The sequence below is a fragment of the Pleurodeles waltl genome, chromosome 7 (genome assembly GCF_031143425.1).
Source record: "Pleurodeles waltl isolate 20211129_DDA chromosome 7, aPleWal1.hap1.20221129, whole genome shotgun sequence".
Classification (NCBI taxonomy): Eukaryota; Metazoa; Chordata; class Amphibia; order Caudata; family Salamandridae; genus Pleurodeles; species Pleurodeles waltl.
Window position 1 is genome coordinate 44,238,080 of NC_090446.1, and position 24,984 is coordinate 44,263,063.

General features: G+C 48.1%; 1 protein-coding gene and 1 pseudogene across 1 annotated transcript in view; one reads left to right on the plus strand and one right to left on the minus strand.

Annotated features, from left to right (window-relative positions):
- LOC138303593 (putative DBH-like monooxygenase protein 2) overlaps window positions 1–24,984 on the plus strand; it is a 186,845-nt gene that overhangs the window by 156,620 nt on the left and 5,241 nt on the right. The window lies entirely within an intron of this gene.
- LOC138247565 (5S ribosomal RNA) lies at window positions 2,693–2,801 on the minus strand (annotated as a pseudogene).

The window sequence follows — 24,984 nt, forward strand, 5'->3', positions numbered from 1 at the left end:
CGGGCACTTAGAGGCCTTGATAGTGAGGCCTGTTTTTGCAGAGCCTCCAGGATATTCCAGAGGTGGACCAGGAGGTCATCCCAGGAGGAGCTAAAGACAGCTATGTCGTCCATATAAGCTGCACTATAGGCTTCCAATCCTTGGGGGACTCGTTTCATCAGATTCTGAAAAGTGGCAGGTGCATTCTTCAGACCAAAGGGCATAACTGCAAATTGATAATGTCCTCCAATGGTAGATGTTAGACTTGGCTTCATTGGTGTATTCTCCCCACAATTTTTGCCTCTGCTTCCCAGGTTGTTGATGTATGCTGGACTCTGTTTTTGCTGTGTTTGTTACTCTGGGCACTTTACCACTGCTTTCCAGTGCTAAAGTGCAAGAGCTCCTATATAAAATGTATGTGTAATTGGCTTTTCATGATTGGCATATTTGATATGCTAGTAAGTCCCTGGTAAAGTGCACTAAAGGTGCTCATGGCCTGTAAATCGAATGCTACTAATAGGCCTGCAGCACTGGTTGTGCCACCCACATTAGTAGCCCTGTAAGCATGGCTCAGACCTGCCACTGCAGTGTCTGTGAGTGCAGTTTTAAACTGCCAAGTCGACTTGGCAAGTGTACCCACTTGCCAGACCTAAACCTTCCCTTTTTAGGTCGAGCGTTAGCGTTCAGCCTGCTCTATACTAAAGTATACAATAGAGTGAGTTCTAGCATTGTGATTTGTTAGTTGCAGTGCCCTTCAAAAATCCTTGATTGCTAGTGGTCAGTTCTGCCTCTTTGTCCTGCCTTTTTTCACTTTGGGAACAGCACAAAGTACTTTGTAATTGTGCTATGTCCTGTTTATCTCTTCTGTAAGGGACTTTTTTTTGGCATTTGCCTGTTTCACCTCAACAGTGTGGGTGCTTGTTCAGTCCCTCCTCCCCACCAGCTCCCTCTGTAAACATAAACCAACAGCAGAAAGAGGCTTTTCCAGGGCCAGCTCGCCTCGCTCTCTTTAATTTCAGTCTGTGTGGCAAGAAAAGTCCACTGAGTATTTTACAACGCTAGGAGTCCTGACTCCAGCAAACACCAGAGCATTGCATTCCCCCACCCCACCCCCAGCTTTGTAAACTTCTAACCGGACATTTCTTGCCACACAAATAAAAAAACCTTTTTTTTCTTTTCATTTGTGTGGCAAGAAAAGTCCAGTTAGGAGTTTACAACGGTAATAGCTCTAACTCGAGCAAATGTGTGATCTGTTGTATTGAAAATGCTCGTTAAATACTCTGGGTTACCTCCGATTCTCTCATCGTCACAGACTGCAGCAGCCCCTCCCCAACCTAGCACGACTATCAGACAGCCCTTCTCACAAACTCACACACTCAATTACAATGGACAACTCTGACCTGACACAGCAGGTGATGAGCCTCCTTGGACCCCTCCTTAGAGCATGACTCCGAGGAGTCACCAGGGGAGACGCTGCTTCTGAACAGCAGCGTTCATTCTTCCCTCCCAAGGACGATTAGTTGCTGCTATGCAGGAGTTCTGTCTTTGTTATCCCACTGAGTGGCGGCACCTCCATTAACTCTGGCCGGGAGAACTATCTCTTCTACACTACCTTAACAAATCCAGGAATAAACAGGAAGGCAAGCCAATGACTTACCTCTTCTTGCACTTTTGCCACTTGATGGAGAGGCTCTGTCACTCTGTAAGTGCCATCTGCAACATATTCGCCATGCCTTACAGGCAGAGGGTGGCCAGTATTTTCTTTACTTTTGTCAAACCAGGGTGCCACAGAAAGTATTTAGGAGTTGTGGGAAAAATCAGATCTTTCATCATGGAATCCTTTCTCAAATAACATGCAAAATAATGCCCCTTCTTACAATACAAGTGAAACTGAAAGAGACAGAGGTCTGTAGTTTAATGCTTAGGGCGCAACAGTGAGTAATGTGCTCTCTGCTGGGATGTTTTCCTATGCTGAACAGGTTTTATTCTGCACACGCCCTGCTCACCCATTTTTCCTTTGGTCGATAAATGGATCGTTGAGTTAATGACACCTCTTACAGTGCCATGAAATGCCGGAAAAAGCTTTGGAATGCTTTTACAACAACTCATATTGTACACACCTATTCCCTGTTTCTGGAATGCTCTGCTTCTGACTCTGTTACACTATTGTCTGCAACTCATTTCATTCTTCCACAACGACACGCTGTGCTGATTTTTTCCATTTGGTTGCCAATAGTGGGCTCAAGCACTATTTCTTGGGGGCTGAGGCTTATTCATGGCACAAGTCTTAAAGAAAATAAGTGGGGGGACTGACCAAGTTAGACACTATGCAAGTGACATCACGGCACATGACACCATGGCATGTGAAATCGCACCTGGAATCACAGGTAGTGGCATCACAACCCATGACCTGACAGGAAATGACATTACAAGAAGTGAGATCTGGTCTTAAGACCTCACGCATATGCTTACTGAAGAAAGCAAAGCCTTAGCTAGGGATCCCTTTGCCTGTCGTGGAGCAAATGTTTTCTTCAGCTTGGTGAAGAATAATTGTACGTTTTCCTTTAGAAAAGTGTTATTGCTATTCTTTTTTATTTCTTTTTTAAGACAGGAAAAAAAGAGTGCAGGAAATAAAAAGTGGAAAATTAAATTAGTGAGGAAGCTGTGTAATTGAGCTAAGACGTGCAGCACCTAGTGTCTGTGAGAGGCAAAATGCCTACAGCACCTGGTATTCCCAGGCGGTCTCCCATCCAAATACTAACCAGACCCGACCCTGCTTAGTTTCCGAGATCGGGCGCATTCAGGGTGGTATGACCGTAGGCAGGAAAAGCTGCAGTTTCAGCTGTCTTCTGCTCACCAAGCTCACCGCCCAGAGCCTGCTGCTCTTAATCGCACCTGCACAGGCTCCCCTTGGGAAGTCGGACATGTGCTCACTGCCGGAGGCCCAATGCCCCAACCCACATGGAACACCATTTTTAGGGTCGAGCCTGTGTTGCATGACGCATTAGTAGTTAGCAAAGGGCTCGGAGCCCCACCCATGTCACGTCAGTGTCTTTCATTGGTTCGTGGGCTTGCCTTTCAAAATCTGCTTGCTTTCATTAGTGGAAGGCATGCATAAGTCATGCCTTTTCCGGTGGTTAGCCCTCCTCGAGCGCACGGCCAATTACTGAAAACATGCATGGCTCGCTGTTTTCCGTCCGGTTTGTGTACTACTTTTTATCTTTTTTCGCAGTGCGATCTCGCTTGGCAGAAGTCGAGCGCTTTGCATGACATCGACCCTGTTACATAGTTAATTGCACTTTTGCCGATAGGTTTAATGTGGCAAGAAAAGTCTGATTGGGAATTTACAACAGCTAATAGCTCTAACTCGGAGAAATGCGAGACCTGTTGCATTGCAAGTGCTTGTTCTACATGTAAGGCACCCCTAAGGTAGGCCCTAGGTAGCCCCATGGGCAGGGTGCTGTGTATGTTAAAGGTGGGACATGTACTTATGTGTTTTACATGCCCTGACAGTGAAATACTGCCAAATTTGTTTTTCACTGTTGCAAGGCCTGTCTCTGTCATAGGTTAACATGGGGGCTGCCTTTAAAAATGATTAAAGCGCAGATTCCCTTTGGGAGCAGATAGACATGTGGGGTTTGGCGTCTCTGAACTCACAATTTAAAAATACATCTTTTAGTGAAGTTGGTTTTTAGATTGTGTGTTTGAAAATGCCACTTGTGGAAAGTAGGTGTTTTCTTTTATAAACCATTCTGTGGCTCTTCTTGTTTGTGGATTCCCTGTATGGGCCAGTTTGACAGTTGGGCTGTTTGCACCTCTCCTCTAGACAGTGACACAAAGGGAGCTGGGGTGTAGTCTACATACCCTGATGGGCCATCTGGGCTGAGGGGAGGGGAGGAGTGGTCACTTACACGTAAAAGTGCTGTGCCTGTCCTCACACAATTCAGTCTCCAACCCCCTGGTGTGTGTCTGGGGCCTGGCCTGAGCAAGGCAGGATCTTGAAAACAACAGAGACTTCCCTTTGAAGTAGTCCTCCTTCAAAGGCAGAAAGGGGTATGTGAAGAGCACCCCAAACCCCTGAAAATCAGATTACTACTGGAACCAAGAGGAACCTCTGCCTGGAGAAGAGTTGGAGAAGCAGGAGGTGGAGTACTGCCCCTTTGCCTGTGACTGCGCTTTGCTGGGTTTGGCCTGCAGTAGCTGCTTCTACCTAAGAGAGGACAAAGACTGACATTTGTGTTAATTCACACTGGTGAAGAATCTCCAAGGGCTTGAAACTGAGCTTGCTTCCTGTTGTTGAAGTCTCAGCGACAGTAAAGACTTCTCTCTGCCAGCACTTGGGCTTTCTTCTGAGCGTCCTGCCTACCAAGTGGTACCCTACCCTGCCTCTGTGCCCTTGAAAGGTGCAGTTGGTGGAAAAGGACGGAAATCCACACAAAGACCGCCGTGAGGGGAAACTTTCGATGCACCACCCGCTCCGTGGCTGAAAACAACATGCAGCCGGCCTCGTGCTCCACCTGCATTGCAGCTGGGAGATCAACGCAACGTGGCTGGAGAAACGACGTGCAACACACACAGCGGCTGCTGTTAACAATGCAAACCCTCATGCAGCACGGTTTCTTGACACCATGCGACCGGAATTCGATGCAACATCGGTGGGCATGGAAAATCAACGCAAAGCCTGCCCAGACCCGAGGTGCCTGTCCAGCTCAACGCATCACTCTCTTGCGGGAGAGAAGAAATGACGCACGCTGACCTGACCGGAGGAGGAATGATGCGCGCTCTCACTTGCGTGTGAGAAATCGACGCATCACTCGCCCATGCAGCTTTATTTTGACGCTACCCAAGTACTTTTGTATGCTAAGAACATTCTCACTGTTTTCTAAAGGATTTGAGACTTGTTTGCTTTTTAAATTCATAACTTGATTTGTGTATGTTGGATGTTTGTCATTTTGGTCTTGTTGTGTTTAGATATAATCCATTTTTCTAAACCGGTGTCGTGTCATTTTGTAGTTTCTTCACTGAGTTACTGTGTGTGTTGGTACAAATACTTTACACCTTGCTTCTGAAGTTAAGCCTGGATGCTCAATCAAAGTTTCCAAGGGGGTGAGCAGGGGTTAACTGAGGGTGATTCTCCTTTACCCTGACTAGAGCGAGAGCCCTTGCTTGGACAGGGGGTAACCTGACTGCCAACCAAAGACCTTATTTCTAACATCAGCCATTCTGGAACTTAGCCCAAGTACATAGTCCACAGTGTCCTGTTTAGGTGACTTGAGAGGTTGCTGCCAGCCCTCCTTCACAAGAGCAAGTGGACCCTTAACAGAATGTCCAATTAGAATTTAAATGTACTATAACCCACTCCCTTCTGAGGAACCTCCCTGTAGGAAATATGGAGCTATGGCAGAAGGACATCCATCTCCTTCTGAGTTTTTCAGAGAGTCCGATGATCATGCCTTTGAGGGTTTTAGTAAACTTCTCTACTAACACATTGGTGTGGGAATGGTAAGGTGTTGTGAATTTGTATGTTACACCACACTCTTTCCTCATTGCTTTTAAATATGTAGACATGAAGTTGCTACCTCTGTCTGAGACTACCTCTTTTTGAAAACCCACCCTGGAAAAGGGCTTTGGCACTGCAGGGGCTGTAGTGGTCCTAAGAGGTATGGTTTCTGGATACCTGGTGGCATCGTCCGCCATCACCAGAATACATCTGTTTCCAAGAAGCTGTGGGAGGGTCAGGGGTTCAACAATGCCAACCACTACCCAGCCAAAGGGAACCCCAACCACAGGAAGAGGAATTAAGGGGGCCTTTGTAGTGTCACCTGCCTTGCCACTAGCTTGACAGGTGACACAGGAGCAACAAAACTCCTTAGTGTCTTCTGACATGTGGGGCCAATGAAAGAGAGCCTTTCACAAGTCTTGCTTTGCCCCAAGTGACCTGCCAGGGGTATATCATTGGCAAGGGTTAACAAACATTTTCTGTACTTCAGAGGTGCTACCAATCTTCTGGTGTCACCAAATTTGGGTTCCCTTGGCTCTTCCCAGTACACCTTGTGGGTACCACTGACATCCCCTGATTCTTGAAGGACAGCTTGCTGTCTTAACCCCTCCAGTGTGGGACAGATTTTTTGGGCTGCACTGAATTCCTCCCTGGTAGCCCCCTTGTATCTATGAGTTTAGCTGCGTCAGCTTTCAGATCTTCAGGTGTAGGTTCTACTATGGGAGTAGATTCCTCCTCCTCAAAGGGGGAATCCTCACTGGAGGGTGATGTAGGGGGCAACTTTTTGCCCTTCCTTCTTTTGGCTTTAGGAGCCACTTGGGCATTGTTTCAGGCTTCAAGTTTCCTTTTTATTTTTACTTTTTGGCCTGTGCCCTGGTCAAAGCTAAAATGTGCCCAGTAATGCCCAGCATTGATGCATGGGCCTCCAACTCCACTTCAGCCCAGGCTGAAGACTCCACGTCATTTCCTAACAGACACTCAACAGGTAGATCGGAGGCACCTACAACTTTCTTGGGTAAGCCCCCCCACCCTCAGCTGAGTTTAACAACCACCATGGGGTGGATAAATTTGTTGTTATGGGCATCAGTCACTTGATACTGGTGACCAAGTAGGTGTTGCTCAAGGTACACCACTTTTTCAGTCACCATAAGGACACTGGCACCTGTGCCCATGTAGGCCTCTGCCTGAACACCCTTTATTTTGGGGCGCTGCCTGCACTTACCCATGTTAAGGGGACAGGCAGCTAGGGTGGCAAGATAAGTGCCCCCATCTGAGTCTAAAACAGCCTCAGTATTATCCCTAACTAACCCAGCCCCTACCACACTTCCTAAGGTGAGTCCCGCTACACCCTTGGAATGACTATCGCTACATGACCCATCACTACTGCTATTAGTAGGGGCACTAGGGGTAGACATTGGGGGTTGTATTGGTGGGAGGTTTGGTGCTTTTCTTAGGGCAGGAGCTGTCTCCTGGTCTATGGCCTTTGTTTTTTTTACAAATAAAGCATCAAGGTTTCTTGTTAGAGGAAGAGGATTTGGACCCACCACCAGAGGACTTTTGTGGCCTGATGAAGACTCTTTAGATTTTGTTTTGTCTCCACCTTTGTCACCAGACTTACCTGCTTCCTTTTTCTTGTCCTCGTCACCCCCTGTATGAGCTTTTCTGCTCACCCTTGTTCTGACCCATTTGTCTGCCTTCTTTACCAATTCTTGGGGAGAGGTCAGATCTGAGTCAACCAAGTATTGGTGCAACATGTCAGATACACAGTTTTTCAGTATATGCTCTCTGAGGATGAGGTTACATAAGACCTCATAATCATTGACTTTACTGCCATGTATCTAGCCCTGAAAAGCTTTGATAGAGCAGCCCACAAAATCAACCCAGTCCTGGTCTCCCTAAACGTTATCCTGTATTGATCAGTGGTGAGACGAAATCCCTCTAACAGAGCAGACTTTAAAACTGTGTACTTGTCAGCATCCTCCATCCTGACAGTAAGGAGTCTATTGCTCCCCTTGTCAGAGAGGGGGAGCCACAGTATAGCAGCCCACTGTCTCTGGGGGACCCTCTAAACTTTACAGGCCCTTTGCAGGGCAGCAAACCACTTTTGGATGTCATCCCCCACCTTGTATGGGGGAACAGCCTTGCTAAGATTTCTGGAATCAAGAGTCCTCCCTGACCCTAGACTTCCTAAAATCAAAACTACTGCTGCCGCCATGGGGTGCTAACTTCAACCCCTGCCTTTCTCTCTCTCCAATGCCAAGGCCTCCCTGTCTAGGGTTAGCTGTTGCTGCTGCAGCCTCAGCCTAACCTCCTCCAGTCTCAGTTTCCTGAGTTCTCTATCTATAGAGTCATCACCTGGAGTTGTACAGTGGGATTCTTCAGAGACTGAAGTGATATGAGAATAGGCAGATGAGGATCTGCTCCTAGTCTAAGTGACCCTTTCTACTTGCCCCCTGGGAGTGAAAGGTTACCTTTCTCACTCCCAGCTATGCTAGCCGGTCTACTAGGAATCTTCAGACCCTTTGAGGTACCCTCATCTGGGACAAGAATGTCATTCTCGACCTTAGAGGTAACAGGGTCTGTTTTTTCTTTCCTCCTGGCCACCAGCTTGGTTCTGGACATCCTGGAGGAGAAAACCCAAGATCAGATTCTTATTAGGGTTCCGCCCCATATCTAACTTTCTGTCTGCACACAGCCCCCTCAATTCCTGAAGGTCAGGTTCTCATAAGGAAACTCCATGACTTCAAAGGTGTGTCCAGTAGCAAACATAGTGTGTGTTATAGGATAGAGTAGGGTGTGCCTAACTACCTAACCCCCTAGTCTCTAAAAAAAAAACTTGTTGGAAGTTGAGAGCAAGGGCTATGCCCAGACCCTAGCTTACCTAAACTTCAGAGACTAGTTCTCTGCTTTAGGTATAGTGTATACTTCTAAGTGTGGAGTGGTATTCCTGTGGATAGCACCAGGTGACAGAGTGATAAGGCAATTGCAAGTGCTTTGTCCCACTGCCGCACCACCAATGTAGGAAGCTGGCCTAGGGTTCTTGTGGATACCTGAGGTATTTACACCTTATACCAGGTCCAAGTATCCCCCATTTGTGTACTGTAGGCAGCGTCTAGAAGCCAGGCTCTTAAGAGGTAGCTATGGTTGAGCAGCCGAGGCTTATCTAAGAGACATGCAAAGCTCATGCAATATCACAGTAATCACACTTAGCACTCACACACATGAAAGAAAACACTCAGTGTTACAAAAATAAAGGTCATTTATTTTGGTGACACAAATACCAAAAATACCATAGAGGATATACTCCCTTAGGAGGTAAGTAATACACAATATATATATATATATATATATATATATATATACACACTCGAATTCAGAAATAGGCATAAGAACAGTTAGAAAACAGTGCAATATGGATAAACTATCATAGAGGATAGTGGGTCTGGGGGAGAACAAACCATATACTAAAAAAATAGAATGCGAAGGGGGGTCCCACACCTAGGCAAGTGTAGTGCGTAGCGGGGAGCTCGGAGTACTAGAAAGGCCCAAAGATAAGTACCACAAGCCACTCCAGTGACTAGGAAAGCAGGAGTAAATCACAGTAACTTCCCCAGAACAAACGCAGAAACGAGAAGAAGAATTATGGAAAACCCAGAAGAGACTGCAAGACACTAACATTGAATTCCTGGACCAGAAGACCTGTGGAAGAAGGGGACCAAGTCCAAGAAGCACAGAAGAGTCCACCAAGAACAGGAGCCCCTGCTCACCTAGATGAAGGTGCAAAAGGAGAACCACCTGTGGAGAAGAGAAGTCAGTACTGCACCCAAGAAGATGAAGTCGGGCTCCTGAAGGGTGCAAGTGATGTCCCACGCTGGATGGAGGATTGCAGTTGGGTTTGCGTCATCAGAGTCCACCAAAAAGCCTTGGCACACACAAAACTCGCAGTTAGCAGAAAATGGCGCAGCCCAGGACCAGGAAGGACCTGGTGGACTCTACCCAAGCGAAGGAGTCATTGGGGGCCCTCAGCAACTCAGAGAGCCCAGAGAAGACCAGGCAGTGCACACAGGAGTCCCTTAACATGGGGACAACAAAGTTGCAGAAGAAGCCCACGCAGCACTATGACTAGGTGAAGGAGGCTGGCCAGGCTTGTAGTGGGTACCAATGGTACTTACACCTTATGCCAGGTCCAGTTATCCCTTATTAGTAGAGTGAAGAAGTGTTCTAGCAGCTTAGGCTGATAGAGGTAGCTATAGCAGAGCAGCCAAGGCTGAATTAGTAGACATGCAAAGCTCATGCAATGCCACTTATATTGTATAGGTACTATATCATGAGAAAGACAATACTCATAGTTACTAAACATCAAGGTACTTTATTTTAGTGACAATGTGCCAAAAATATCTCAGAGGATATAGGCGGTCATTCGCCCGCCATGCGGTCACCGCCATTTGGCCGCTCCGCGGTCAAAAGACCGCGAAGGCCATTCTGGATTTCCCACTGGGCCGGCGGGCACCCGCCAAAGGAGCGCCCGCCAGCCCAGCGGGAAAGGCCCTGCAACACAGAGGCCGGCTCCGAATGGAGCCAGCGGTGTTGCAGGGGTGCGACGGGTGCAGTTGCACCCGGCACGATTTTCACTGTCTGCTATGCAGACAGAGAAAATCATGCTGGGGCCCTGTTAGGGGGCCCCTGCACTGCCCATGCAAGTGGCATGGGCAGTGCAGGGGCCCCACGACACCCGTTCCCGCCATCCTGTTCCTGGCGGTAAAAACCGCCAGAAACAGGATGGCGGGAAGGGGGTCGGAATCTCCATGGCGGCGCTGCTGATTCAGCCCAGCCAGGGGTAATCCGGCGGGAAACCGCCGGATCCCCTTTTCTGACTGCGGCTTTACCGCCGCGGTCAGAATGGGCACTGAAGCACCGCCAGCCTGTTGGTGTCAGGATGATAGCCAAACAAACCAAAAAAGGGTGTAACGCCAGTAGAAGTGTGAAATGAGTTATTGTAGGCTAACTCAGCTGACCAGTGCATTGATTTCCAAGAATGAAGTGCTTTTTCAGCTTAAGCACGTAGGTATTGCTTCAAAGTCTGATTTAGTCTCTCCGTTTGACCATCTGTTTGAGGATGGTGGCTAGTAGATAGTGTAGATGTCACTTGGAGTGTTTTACACCATGTCTTCCAGAAATTGGAGGCAAATTGCGACCCCCGATCGGAGAGGATCATTTTTGGCAGTCCATGATAACGAACCACTCTATTCAGTAAAATAGTTGCCAGTTCACTGGAGGTCTTTGACAAGAGCAATGATAGCTCTGGAGGTTTGAACTGCAGGCCACATGGTAGACTCTTGGTGGGACAAGGCGTCAGCTTTGCGATTATCTTTACCAGGCCAGAAGGTTACCACAAAATCAAATTCGGCAAAAAACAGCATCCAGCGTATAATGCTGAGGAGTCAAAAGTCTGTCGGAACTCATGAATTGAAGATTTTGATGATCAGTGAATACCGTGACAGTGTATTTGGCACCCAACAAATGATGTCTCCATTCTTTAAAGGCATCACGAATCACAAGAAGCTCTGTCCGGCTTCATTCAACTTCCGAGACATGTAAGCTACAGGTTGAAGTTAACCTGTGTCCTTGTTTCGTTGCGACAAGACTGCTCTTATTGCCACTTGTGAAGCATCAGCTTCCACTATGAAGGGTCGATCTGCATCAGGATGAGTCAAGACTGGGGCAATGGAGAAAGCTTCTTTCAAAGTTGAAAAGGCTTGGTCAGCTTATGGGGACCATACAAATTTATCTTTCTTTCTTAATAACTTGGTGATTGGAGCCACTGTCTGGGAGAAATGATTTATGAATTTCTGGTCAAAATTTGCAAACCCCAGAAAACATTGTACATCACAAACAATTTTTGGAGAGGGCCAATCAGATACGGCCTTTACTTTCTTTTCAGCCATCACCATCCCTTGAGGGGTAAGGATAACCCCCAAAATCTCAACGGTGGTAACATGAAACTCGCACTTGGTTAGTTTGCAATATAAATAGTGCTTTCAAAGGGCTGCTAGAATTTTCTTGACATATTTAACATGTTCATTTTCATTGTCTGAGTAGATCAAAATGTCATCTATGTAGACTATGGCAAATATGTCGAGGTACTCTCTAAGAACGTCATTCAAGAAAATTGAAATGCTGCCGGAGCATTACATAGACCAAAAGGCATGACAGTGTATTCAAAAAGGCCATTTCTTGTCTTGAAAGCTGTTTTCCATTCGTCACCCTCTCTCATTCTGACCAAATGATAAGCACCTCGAAGTTCAAGCTTCGTGTAGATTTTTGCTTTCTTTACTTGCTCCAGTAAGACCGGAATTAGGGGCAAAGGATATTTATTCTTGATGGTGACTTTGTTCAATCCCCTATAGTCGATACAAGTTCGAAGTTCTCCATTTGCCTTCGGAACAAAAAACAAAGGAGAAGCTGCGGGAGATTTAGAAGGGCGAATTAAACTATTCTCCAAGAATTGATCTTGGTATTTTCGTAAATGTTGATTTTCATGTTCTGACATGGCATACACATGACAGTTGGGAAGTATCGCACCTGGTACTAGATCAATTTGACAGTCATAAGATCTATGAGGAGGTAAGTTCTCTGCCTGTTTCTCATCGAATACATCTTCGTAAGATGAATACTGTTTGGGCAACTGAACTTCTTTCTCCGTGGCAGTAGCTATGTAAGAGTTGCAAACTTTTGATACTTGAATCTTTTGGAGGCATTGTTCTTTACATAGCGCAGACGAGAACACAACCTTTCGTTCTGCCCAATTAATCTCTGGATTGTGATGAGTTAACCATGGCAAGCCAAGGATAATACCATACTGGGAGCATGGATCACGTCAAGGATGAGTTTCTCTTTATGTTTCTTTCTTTGATTCTTAACCTCACAAATCACCGACAAGGGGACAGTCTGAAGAGTTACTGGACCTGCAGTCAAGAGTTTTCCATCGACTGCCTGGATGATTTCTGGGGTCTTCTTTTCAATACATGGGATCCCCCATGCACGGACCAATTGGGCATCAACAAAGTTTCTGGTAGCCCCAGAATCGACTAGAGCCTTCTTGAGATAGGTCTTTTTCTTAACCTGAACTCTTATTCCCAGTTTGAGATGTCTAGATTGTGAAGGGTCCACGGTGACACCCAAGAGCAACCCTTCTCTGCATCTTGGGTGCCCAGACCCCAGGAGGGCAGAACCCTGTCTGTGGGGTGGCAGCAACTGTAGCTGCAGAGAAAACCCCAGAGAGCTGGTTTGGCAATACTGGGGGTCCATAGTGGAGCCCCCAGGATGCATGGAATTGGCTCCCCAATACCATATTTGGAATGGGGGGACAATTCCATGATCTTAGACATGTTACATGGCCATATTCGGACTTACCTTTGTGAAGCTACATATAGGTATTGACCTATATGTAGTGCATGCGTGTAATGGTGTACCCGCACTCACAAAATCCGGGGAAATGGCCCTAAACTATGTGGGGGCACCTTTGCTAGGCAAGGGTGCCCTAACTCTTAGTACCTTTGCACCAAACCTTCAGCAAGTGAAGGTTAGACATATAGGTGACTTATAAGTTACTTAAGTGCAGTGAAAATGGCTGTGAAATAACATGTGTGTTATTTCATGCAGACTGCAATGGCAGTCCTGTGTAAGGGTTTGTCTGCGCTCCCTATGGGTGGCAAAATAAATGCTGCAGCCCATATGGATCTCCTGGAACCCCAATACCCTGGGTACATAGGTACCATATACTAGGGAATTATAAGGGTGTTCCAGTATGCCAAATGAAATTGGTAAAAGTGGTCACTAGCCCATAGTGACAAATTTAAAGGCAGAGATAGCATGAGCACTGACAGTCTGATTAGCAGAGCGTCAGTGACACAGTTAGGCACTACACAGGCGTACACATTTAGGCCACAAACTATGAGCACTGGGGTCCTGGCTAGCAGGATCCCAGTGAGACAGGAAAAAACATACTGACATATCTGTAAAATCGGGGGTAACATGCCAAGAAAGATGGTACTTTCCTACACAAGGGCTCCCACATCGGGATGTGATGTGATCAATTTCACCCCCATTTCTGGTTCAATACTCTCTTATGTCTTCTAGAGCAGTGGTTCCCAACCTTTTGACTTCTGTGGACCCCTACTTTATGATTACTGGATCCCGGGGACCCCCACTGACTCGTTCTTGGAGTCCGGGGACCCCCCACTAAGTCATTACTGAAAGCTGGGGACCTAATCTTTGAATATTTTTTAATAATCTAAGCAGTTGCGGACCCCCTGAGGAGGCTTCGCGGACCCCCAGGTTCGGAACCACTGTTCTAGAGCCTCCTATCGTTCCATCCTCAATGCAGATGTTAGACTAATACTCAGTAGTATGCTTTTAATATTACTCTGCCAACCTTGAATGAAGACATCTGGAGTCTCCATAAAACGGAAGTCAATGCAGAAGAGATTTCACATATAATTAATGGAATTCTATATAGCAAGCCCCAAGATGTGATCGTTTTTTAGGGACACTGTACACAATAGCTGATTTTCTACCTGCTCCCTACAATGGCTTTGATTATGAGGTGCATGATACTGGTGGATTGCAAACTCTGCAAACTTCTGCCATAGAAAGGGAAATTACTGTGTGGGACAAAATATACTGGTCATGAAATCACAAGAAATTCCCAATTCCTTAGGGTTTAAGGCCCGAGTAACAATGAGTACTGTTAACGTTTGGTCGAAGAGGACCTAAATTGATGTTATCTTGTTTTTTTGCCCATTTATTGCTCTTAGATATTCGCAAACCAGTGCTTAATTTGTGCTTGTTGATTCCGGTGCTGAGCACCAGCACTTATTTTTGAATGTCTGTGCTTAGTCTTCTGCCTCAGGCATTTGCTGCGAACAAAAGACATTTGGGAAAGACGGAGGAAGAGAAAAACGAAAAAGCATCACAAAGGTAGAAAGCAGCTAGAGTGAGCGGAAGGGGCAGTGAGTGGCTTCATATGGACTGAAGCGTCCTGAGATGGCTTCAGGATTACGCTGCCTCAGTATTCTGTGCTCGCACTTTTAAATGCAGCAGCCTCGTGTTTAAGAGGAGGGCTTTGGGCACCGGCACATTTCTATTTACAAATTAAGCACTGTCACAAACAGTATTTCAAACTATCAGCACTATCTATGAAACACCCTGACTGCTGCCCTTGGCTCACTCACTTTACAATGTATTGAATTATCATTGAATGTCTCATGTCCTTCAACATCACTGCCCTTCATTTGAGACTGTTGTCTTCGGAGTATGAAAAGTATTTGTTTGCAAAGATCCTTTTCATGAGTTGCTCTCACACTTCCACCTCCACTGCGTTGATATGTTGTACTGCTTCTTGACATTGCACGGGATACTATGTTATGTGCAGGGCCCCTGAAATTACGCATCTGCTACACAACCCGTCTTGTGCTGCACAGTCCGCCAATTTCAACAAAACAACTGTTTCTAGCTCGCATAGATCAAAACGTGTTTGTGAGCAGTGGATGGCCATTCACAAATGTTAACTGTCATCTTTCATTTGCTTATGTCTGTATTTGGTTGTTAAACTGTTACTTAGGAGGCTAGCGCTTTAACCTGACAGTATTACCATGTGTAAATATTACACAATAAGAAAGTAATACTGGTATATAATGTGCTGCATTATGTTGCATAGTTTTCCTAGACCTGCCTTTCTTGCCTCCACGTGTATGTATATAAAAAACCTCCTGTGGATCACTCAGAAACAAAAATAGTTTGTAAATGTTAAGTGTTTCGATACGATGGATTCATATAAGTTCTAAAATAGTTGGAACCATCATAGAGTCAAAATAATATTATGTTCAATGAATTAGATGTGGCAAGGACATATATCAATTATTTAATACATGCTAAATAAAACATACAGGAAAAAAACACAAAATTCAATTATTCAAAGTCTATAATGATACAATCCACATTAGAGCAACTCAGTCCGTCCAATGTATTTCATTTGTCTGCTTCTAAATCAGAGATTTCATCTCCTAATATAGTCCATCCAAGGAAGATGTTGCTTGTAATCATAGGAATCAACTTAATAAAATCTCCGGACCAGCCATTTCTTGCCTTCACGTGTATAGCAAAGACACATTGGCCCTCATTACAACCCTGGCGGTAAATCCCACAGGTATTACGACTCACAGCTCGGAATCCGCCACAATACAGACACCCACACAAGTCCGCTACACCAAAGGTCAGTGATAAACTGGCGATACCAAAACCTACACCGTCACGCCAACAGTAATATGCCCACACTATCACGATCCACGAATCAACATGGCGGTCTTTCAACCGCGGTAATCCATTGGCGATACACACCGCCACGCTCAAAATACACACACATTTACAAAACACAACCACATTGGGCAATTCAAAATACACACACCTGACACACATACACACACCACACCCACACACCCAATTCAATATAACACATCACCCACAAGCCCTTACAACCAAAAATCAGAAAGAAGGCCAGAGAGAGAGACTACCTAACACAACACCAGCATCCACAGACACACAACACCATCACTTATACAACATCCACGCACCTCAAACAACACACACCAACACATCCCCTCACACATCACAACAGACAGCACCTCACACATCACCCACGCCACATCATGGCACCTCAAAGACACCCCAGGTTCTCTGAGGAGGAGCTCAGGGTCATGGTGGAGGAAATCGTCTGGGTAGAGCCACAGCTATTCAGATCACCGGTGCAGCAGACGTCCATTGCAAGGAAGATGGAGCTATGGCGGAGAATTGTCAACTGGGTTAACGCAGTGGGACAGCATCAAAGAACACAGGATGACATCAGGAAGATGTGGAACAACCTACGGGGGAAGGTACGTTCCGTGGTATCCAGACACCAGATTGCTGTAAAGAGGACTGGCGGTGGACCCCCACCTCCTCCCCCACAACTAACAACATGTGAGGAGCAAGTCTTGGCGATCATGCATCCTGAGGGCCTCGCAGGAGTAGCAGTAGGACTGGACTCTGGTAAGGCAAATCTTTACTACTTTATCCCCCCACCCCACCTGAATGCCATCACATACTCCCACCCTCACACCCATCACCCCAACAACCCACAGATACCCCACTAACACAACCCACACATCCCAAAATCAAACCCTGCATGTAACACCAATGCATGGACACCCATCACAAAAGCATGTCCAGTAGAGAGACTCACATATGCCCCAAAATCACCAATCACACCAGGGCCACGCAAAAATGCAAGCACAGGAGTAGAGGGTAACTCACCCATTGCACAAGATGGCACACACAGATACAATAACTGTGCATTTACACCCCAACCGGACCCATACCCAAGGTCACCAGACAGGAGGTGCCAGACATATCCAGTCCCCCCACAGTGATGACAGCAGCTCTGCACGCCTGGATCAAGATGACCAGCCCGGCCCATCAGGGACCTCGGGACAGTTGGTTCCCATGACACAGTCACAAACCACCACTGAACCTTCCCCTCAGGAAACACCATCACAGCACCCACCCAGCGGGCCCATCCCTCTGTCCCCAGGACACGTCAATCAGCAGTGTGTCCACCACTACAGGGAACCCAGGCAACCCCACTAACACAGGGCGATCAGGGACCTGGGGGTAGTGGCAGTGGGCACACGGTTCAGGGGACAGAGGCATGGGACAACAGAGAAGCTGGGAGTACTGCTTTGCAACAGGGGGAGGACAGGCCCAGGGAACCCACTCTCCACGAGGCACTCTCCAACATCATGGGAGCTTACTACCATTCCCAGGAGACAATGGGCACGGTACTGGCCAAGTTTCAGGAGACCCAGCGGCTGCAGGAGGAACACTACCTGGGGATCAGGGAGGACTTGAAGTCCATCAACACCACCCTGGTCACCATTGCTGGGGTGCTGGCAGACCTTGTCAACACCAGGAGGGACACAGTGGCATACCAACGGGCCCCTGACACTAGCCTGGATGATGAACAGCCCTCCACCTCCGCTGTCGCGCGTGTGGACAGGAGGCACCCCGCAAACGGTCCCTGAGATCCAGGAACAAGAAAGAGAACATTGCCAAGACCCCCGCCAGGAAATAAGATCCACCTGAATGTCACCTTTGTGTCCCAGTTTGTCACCCTGTCCACCTTAAACTGTCATTGCTCCACTTCCTATTCCCCATTGGACAATGCACCTGTGAAACAAATAGACTGGACTCTCCCATGGACATTCCTCCACCATCACCCCAGCCCATTTCACACCCCCTCCACTTATCTGCCCAGAAATAAACACACTTGAGTCACAAAACAATCTGAAGTCAGTCTGTGCTTTCACTAATGTGTAATTGCAAAACCTCTGGAATATAGCAATGTCAATGTACTTGTTCACATAACAATGTAACACAGCGGTAAGAGCAGTAAACATAGCAGAGGGCACAAAGTGGGACCTAGATCTGTGAAATGGAAAGGCAAAGTAACAAGTCAGGGTCCATACACTGAGTGAAAATGACACTTATGCTAGCTCCAACAATAGTATGAGATGTGGGGAGCAGTTACATCTTCTTACCTGTGTCTCCCTGGAAGTATTGCATGATGGTGTTGTTTCGGTTGTTAACATCTTCTTCTTCTGCCTCCTCTTCTTCACTGTCCACAGGCTCCATAGCTGCCACAAGACCACCATCTGGCCCATCCTCCTGCATAAAATGCACCTGGTGTCGCAAAGCCAGGTTGTGCAGCATACAGCAGGCCACGATTATCTGGCACACCTTCTTCGTTGAGTAGTATAGGAAGCCACCTGTAAGATGGAGGCACTGGAATCTGGCCTTCAGGAGGCCGAAGGTGCGTTCTATAATCCTCCTCGTTCGCCCATGTGCCTATTGTAGCGTTCCTCTGCCCTTGTCCTGGGATTCCTCACTGGGGTCAGTAGCCTTGCCAGGTTGGGGTAACCAGAGTCACCTGCAAATGTCGAGGGACAAGTGTTAGACAGACACTAACCCTTAGGGACAACCCCATACCCAGACACCTATGTCAACTGTGTAGGGACCTTGGCCTCACCTATTAGCCACACATGGTGCCTCAGGAGTTGCCCATCACATAAGGGATGCTGCTATTCCTCAAAATGTAAGCATCATGCACAGAGCCAGGATACTTGGCATTCACATGGGAGATGTACTGGTCTGTCAAACACACCATCTGCACATTCATGGAATGGTAGCTTTTCCGGTTTCTGTACACCTGTTCATTCCTGCGGGGGGGAACAATTGCCACATGTGTACCATCAATGGCACCAATGATGTTGGGGGTATGTCCCAGAGCATAGAAGTCACCTTTCACTGTGGGCAAATCCTCCACCTGAGGGAAAACGATGTAGCTGCACATGTGTTTCAGCAGGGCAGACAACACTCTGGACAATACGTTAGAGAACATTGGCTGGGACATCCCTGATGCCATGGCCACTGTTGTTTGAAAAGACCCACTGGCCAGGAAATGGAGTACAGACAGAACCTGCACTAGAGGGGGGATTCCTGTGGGATGGCGGATAGCTGAAATCAGATCTGGCTCCAGCTGGGCACACAGTTCCAGGATTGTTGCACGATCAAGTCTGTATGTGATAATGATGTGTCTCTCTTCCAATGTCGACAGATCCACCAGGGGTCTGTACACCAGAGGATGCCGCCATCTCATCACCTGCCTCAGCGGATATGCCCTATAGAGAAGAACAGCAAGCAGAGGGTCATCCAACATTTAGGTATCACAATATGTTATTTGCTAAAACGTAAGAAAATCGCAATGTGCCGGTATCTGTCTGTATTCAAGGCCTAGATAGATGTGACACAGTTTTTTTCCATCCCATGTGGCACCCTGAAATTGCGGCTGCCTGACCTGTAAGGTGGGACAAGGGGAAATGAGGTAACTGAGCTGGCATTATACACCGTTGCGGTGGGCGGTCGAAGAGCGCTGCGCAATTCAGCATTGATTAACATTGGGCCCTATGGGTCGAAGGAGTCAATGACGATGTATGCCGGCAGTGACGGTACCCACCGCCACGGACGTGGCCGCCATTTTCTTACTGTTCACTCACTTGATACCTGACTTTCAACAGGAGAGGACCTACACTGCAAGTGCTGCTGTGACCTGTGTCTGGAAGCGACGATGGCTACAGTGTATGGGGAAAGGGCCTCTGCCCTCACTTCGGAGGAGTTGGAGAAACTGGTGGATGTGGTCCTCCCCCAGTACATGCAACTGTACAGTCCTCCAGACAAACAGGTGAGTACACTGTGAGCATGGTGGATGGCACCTGAGTGTATGGAGTGTTGTGGATGGAAGAGGGTGGGAGGGGGACAGGCCAGCATGTCAGGATTGTGTGTGTATGTATGTCTGGGCGAGGGTGGGAGGTGTTTGCCAATGCGTGAGATGAAATTTACGGGCTAGAAACATCCACTTATAAATCACTTTTCCTCTAGGTCAGAGCCCACCAGAAGAAGGGTGTTTGGCGTGTCAACGCCAAGGACGTCCGGACCCGGGGGTCTACCATAGACGGAGCACCCACTGCCGTAAAAGATGGGAGGACCTGCGCCACTGGAGCAAGAAGACGGCGATGGCCCATCTGGGGATGGCCTCCCAACGTGGAAGGGGTGCCCGTCGCACCATGACCCCCCTGATGTACTGGATCCTGGCGGTGGCCTATCCGGAGTTGGATAGGCGCTTGAGGGCATCACAGCAGCCACAAGGGGGTGAGTACACTCTCATGCAGCTGACTGCGTGCTTTACGAGGTGTCTGGGTGGTCGAAGTGGGCTGTGGGTTTCCCTAGGCCAGGGCGAACTTGGTAGGCTAGGTCCCTTGTTAGGCAGGCTCTGTGGCATCCAACCCCACTACTGGTAATAGCCATCCACACATTCTCAGGCTCCTGTGACTTTCAGGTGTGCATCAAATGGGATTAGGCCTCGTCCCCCATGGGCATGTGAATTTGCTAGGAACTGTTAGTGCATGGCTTAGTGCATAGGGCTGCTCCCTGTGTGTTGTGTCTGCCAACGGTAGTGGTGTTGCATGCACTGAACATGTGTTTCTTCTGTCTTCCCCCCCCCCTTTTTGTTTTTTCTCCCTGTTCTTGCGTGCTATAGCATCATCTGGCGGAGGAGCAGTAGCACTGGAGCAGGAGGGAGCTGCAACCCACTTGGACCTAGAGGGTGAAGCAACGGAGTCTGAAGCCACCAGTGGGACGGAGGGCGAGGGGAGCTCCAAGTCGGGGACAGGAGCATACACCAGCGACAGCGACTCCTCCTCTGATGGGAGCTCCCTTGCGATGGCGGGCACCTCTGTGCCCACCGCATCAACAGGTATAGCCGCCAACCCACATACCAGCACCGCCCGCCCAGCAGCCCCTCAGCGTGTGTCCCGTGCCCGATCACCCAGGAGGGTGGGCATCTCCTTCGCCCCAGGCACCTCAGCCCCTGCCCCAGTCAGCCCTGCTGCCCTCAGTGAGGAGGCTATTGACCTCCTGAGATCCCTCACTGTTGGGCAATCTACCATTTTGAATGCCATCCAGGGTGTTGAGAGGCATTTGCAACAAACAAATGCATACCTGGAGGGCATTCATTTTGGGCAGGTGGCCCAACAGAGAGCATTTCAGGCTCTGGCCTCAACACTGATGGCAGCCATTGTACCTGTGTCCAGCCTCTCCCTTCCAACTTCCTCCACCCAGACCCAGTCCCCTGTACCTCAGCCTATCCCAAGCACACCATCAGACCAGCATGCACAGTCATCAACACACAAGAGTGGACATGGCAAACATAAGCAACACACATCCCACAAGCACTCACACAAGTACCATACCTACCCATGCAGACACAGCAACCTCCACTGCCTCCACTGTGTCCCCCTCCTCCATGTCCTCCTCCCTCCCTGTCTTGTCTCCACTCACACCTGCATGCACTGCATCCTCAGCCACTACCTCCATCACCAGCACGACCATCACTACACACCGCTCACGTGCAATCACCACCCCCACTACCATGCACACATCCCCTGTGCCCTCTCCCAGTGTGTCTGTGAGCCCTCCTCCCAAAGTACACAAACGCAGGCACACACCCACCCAACAGCCATCCACCTCACAACAGCCTCCGGCCCATGCACCTTCACCCAAATTCAGCAAACATACACCTCCTACAACCACTACCTTCCTCCACTCCCAAACCCCCTCAATCTTCCTGTCCCAGTGTGTCTAAGTAGCTTTTCCTGGCTAACTTTGACCTCTTTCCTTCACCTCCCCCCTGTCCTTCCCCTAGGGCCAGGCTTTCCAGGTCCCAGCCCAGCACCTCAGCCACCAAATCCCCAGGCACAGTGGTACCACCAACTGCGGGGTCATCAAGTGCGCCACCCATGAGGGCTGCTAGTGTGCCACCTTGCGATGCCAAGGACATTCCGCCACCTGCCAAGGTGAAGAAGGTGCCCACATCCCGGAGGGAGAAGCCGCACCTACCAGCCACCAAGGGCTCCGCCAAAACAAAAGGGGACAGTGGCAAGACACCTGCAGCACCATCAAAGGTGGGGAAGGGACAAAAACAGAAGAGCAGGTCAGGACAGAACACGGTGGCACCGACTGAGGGACTAGTGTCACCCCTTCTGTCAATGACTACACCAACCTGTACGGCGGCGAACACCGCATCCTGCCCCACCACCAGCACCGCCACCTGCACTGCCACCAGCGCCGCCACCTGCACCGCCACCAGCACCGCAACCTGCACAGCAACCTGCACCGCCACCTGCACATCTGCAGCCTCAGCAACATTCTCCAGCATCTTCCCCAGTGGGCAGCCGTCCGAGGCTGCAGGAGACATCCTGCTGTGTCCCTCAACAGGTGCTGACACATGCACCACCGCCAGCACCGCCGCCACAGACACCGCCGCAAGCACCGCCACCAGCCCCGTGATGTGCTCGGACAGTGGCACCACAGATGACCTGGCTACCATCACCAGTGGGCAGCCGTCCGAGGCTGGAGGAGACTTCCTGGAGCTTCCATGAGGCATGACTTTCATAACTGTTTGCACCTGCAAGTGGATGGCGAAGCCGCAGCAGGGTGGGGTATGTCTCTGCCTCCATGGCGTATCATGCTACCTGTTCCTAGGCAATCTCGTGGCACACACACCCCAAGGAGGGAATGGGACCGGCCACAATACATGTGGAGCACTCTGGGCAAAAAACCCCTCCAGAACCAATGGAGAATCACATCCACTACCTCAGTCCTTGGCAGGATGAAGCACTCTGGGCACAAGGCCCCCTCCAGAACCAGTGGAGACTGTTATCCACTTAAGAGACTGTGGCTTTGCACTCCCCAGGATAAAGCAGTGGGCAAACCACCCACTGGAAAGACTTGAGAGACTATGGCTTTGCACTCCCCAGGATAAAGCAGTGGGCAAAACACCCACTGGAAAGACTTGTGAGACTGTGGCTTTGTACTCCCCAGGATAAAGCAGTGGGCAAACCACCCACTGGAAAGACTTGTGAGACTGTGGCTTTGCACTCCCCAGGATAAAACAGTGGGCAAACCACCCACTGGAAAGACTTGTGAGACTGTGGCTTTGCACTTCACAGGATAAAGCAGTGGGCAAACCACCCACTGGAAAGACTTGTGAGACTGTGGCTTTGCACTCCCCAGGATACAGCAATGGGCATGGAACCCCCTCAAGGAGCAGTGGCGTTGTGCATTCATCCAGCCGAGGTGCCCCCCTTTCCCCCTGAGGTGCCTGTTTATTTTCGATCTGATGCCCCTGCAGTGTTCTCTCCGTTTCGAGTCAAGTATCTTGTGTGGGCTTCGCCCATGCATTTTGGGACCACTGGTCCACGGACAATGATTGGTACACTATCCGGACTTGTGTAGTTGGTATACATATTTGTATATACTGATTTTTGAACTTTCACTATCTGATTATTCATGATTACAATCCTTACAATCATTTAATTTTGTCCTTGCTTTCTTCCAGGGAGTGGGGGGATGTATGTGTAATGTTGCTACATGTATTTGTGTGTATGGTCTTGTGGGTGAGAGTGAGGGTGGAGGTGGGGGTATTGCATGTTGCGTGGGTGTGTCAGTCTCTTTTCCCTCTCCACCTCCCCTGTGTTGTAGGTGCAGTACTCACCGTGGTCGCCGACGGCGTCTGTCCTGCTCCTGATGGAGCAGGAGGAAGACCAGCATGGGCAGTACATGTAGTTCGGGCTCCATGGCGTCCTGGTTCCTCGTTGGGTGTCGAGAGGTGAGTGGTTTCCCTTTCAAGTACTGTTTCCGCCGTGCTTTTGATAGCGCTGGTTCCGCCCTGGAAAAGGTGGAGGATAGGCCTCTTGAAATACAGTGGGCCAAACCTTGTTTTCTGCCTGTTTGTTTGCGGGTACCGCCGCGGTGTTTGTTTCTACTGCCGTGTCTGTCGAAGTGTTAAAGTGGCTGTCTATGTTGGCGGTTTTCGCCTTGGTCGTTATTCCATTTTTTTCCCGGCGGTATTACCGCTGCTTTACCACCCTCCACCAGGGTTGTAATTAGGGCCATTATGTTGGCCCGTTCAGGAAGAAAAGAAAATAACTCATTCTCACAGTTTTCTTTCCTTCAATCAAATTTGAGCTTGGGTTGTGCAGGTTTTGATCAGTGTTTAAATGTTTACACTGATGACAGCTGTTTCCCTTGAAGTTGAGTAACACACACTTCTCAGAAACCCTCCTCTGACTAAAAGGGCAAAATTATAAGTTAACATTCTGTAGAGACTCAGTTTATGACCTTGCATGCTTCAAATTATTGTGTTATGAGACACACCAAAATTCTCTTTCAGTTGTGTTATCAGGGACGTTGTAGGCTGTAGTTTATAAAGAATAGAACATGTCAAATGTACCCTTGTTTAGATGCATAATGTAGAAGATAGATACACAATATAAGACACATTATAAAGTCTCCTTTCTTTCCTTTCTTATGTGAGTTCACTTTAAGTGCACACATATACATTAATCCCACTTAAAAAAAAAAGAAATATTATCTAAAAAGCCATCTACTTACCCTAAACCAAATTCATTTATAAAATATCAATCCAAGTATCGAAAGACTTTTGAATCCGAAACTTTCCTGTGAGTACCGCCTTTGGAGAACAGTTGAACCACAGCTTCTGTTCTTCAATAGGGTTCTCTTCAGGAAGTTTGCACAGAAAATAGGAGCAATATAAGAATAAACTTTTAGATGCAGTGTGATGCTTCGTGTGTGATTCTGTCTGCACACTTCATATTTGTATCTACTTATGTTCCAATGCACAGAAAATACATGTGCAGTTTGATGTCATTTCTAGCATTGCTTGCTTTCACTGAGATAAAAGTGTGATTAGATTCATTCACATTGTATTGTGATGCACACATATGAGGTACATCAATTATGCTACTCTGGTTAATATTTAATGTTGCTGATTATAT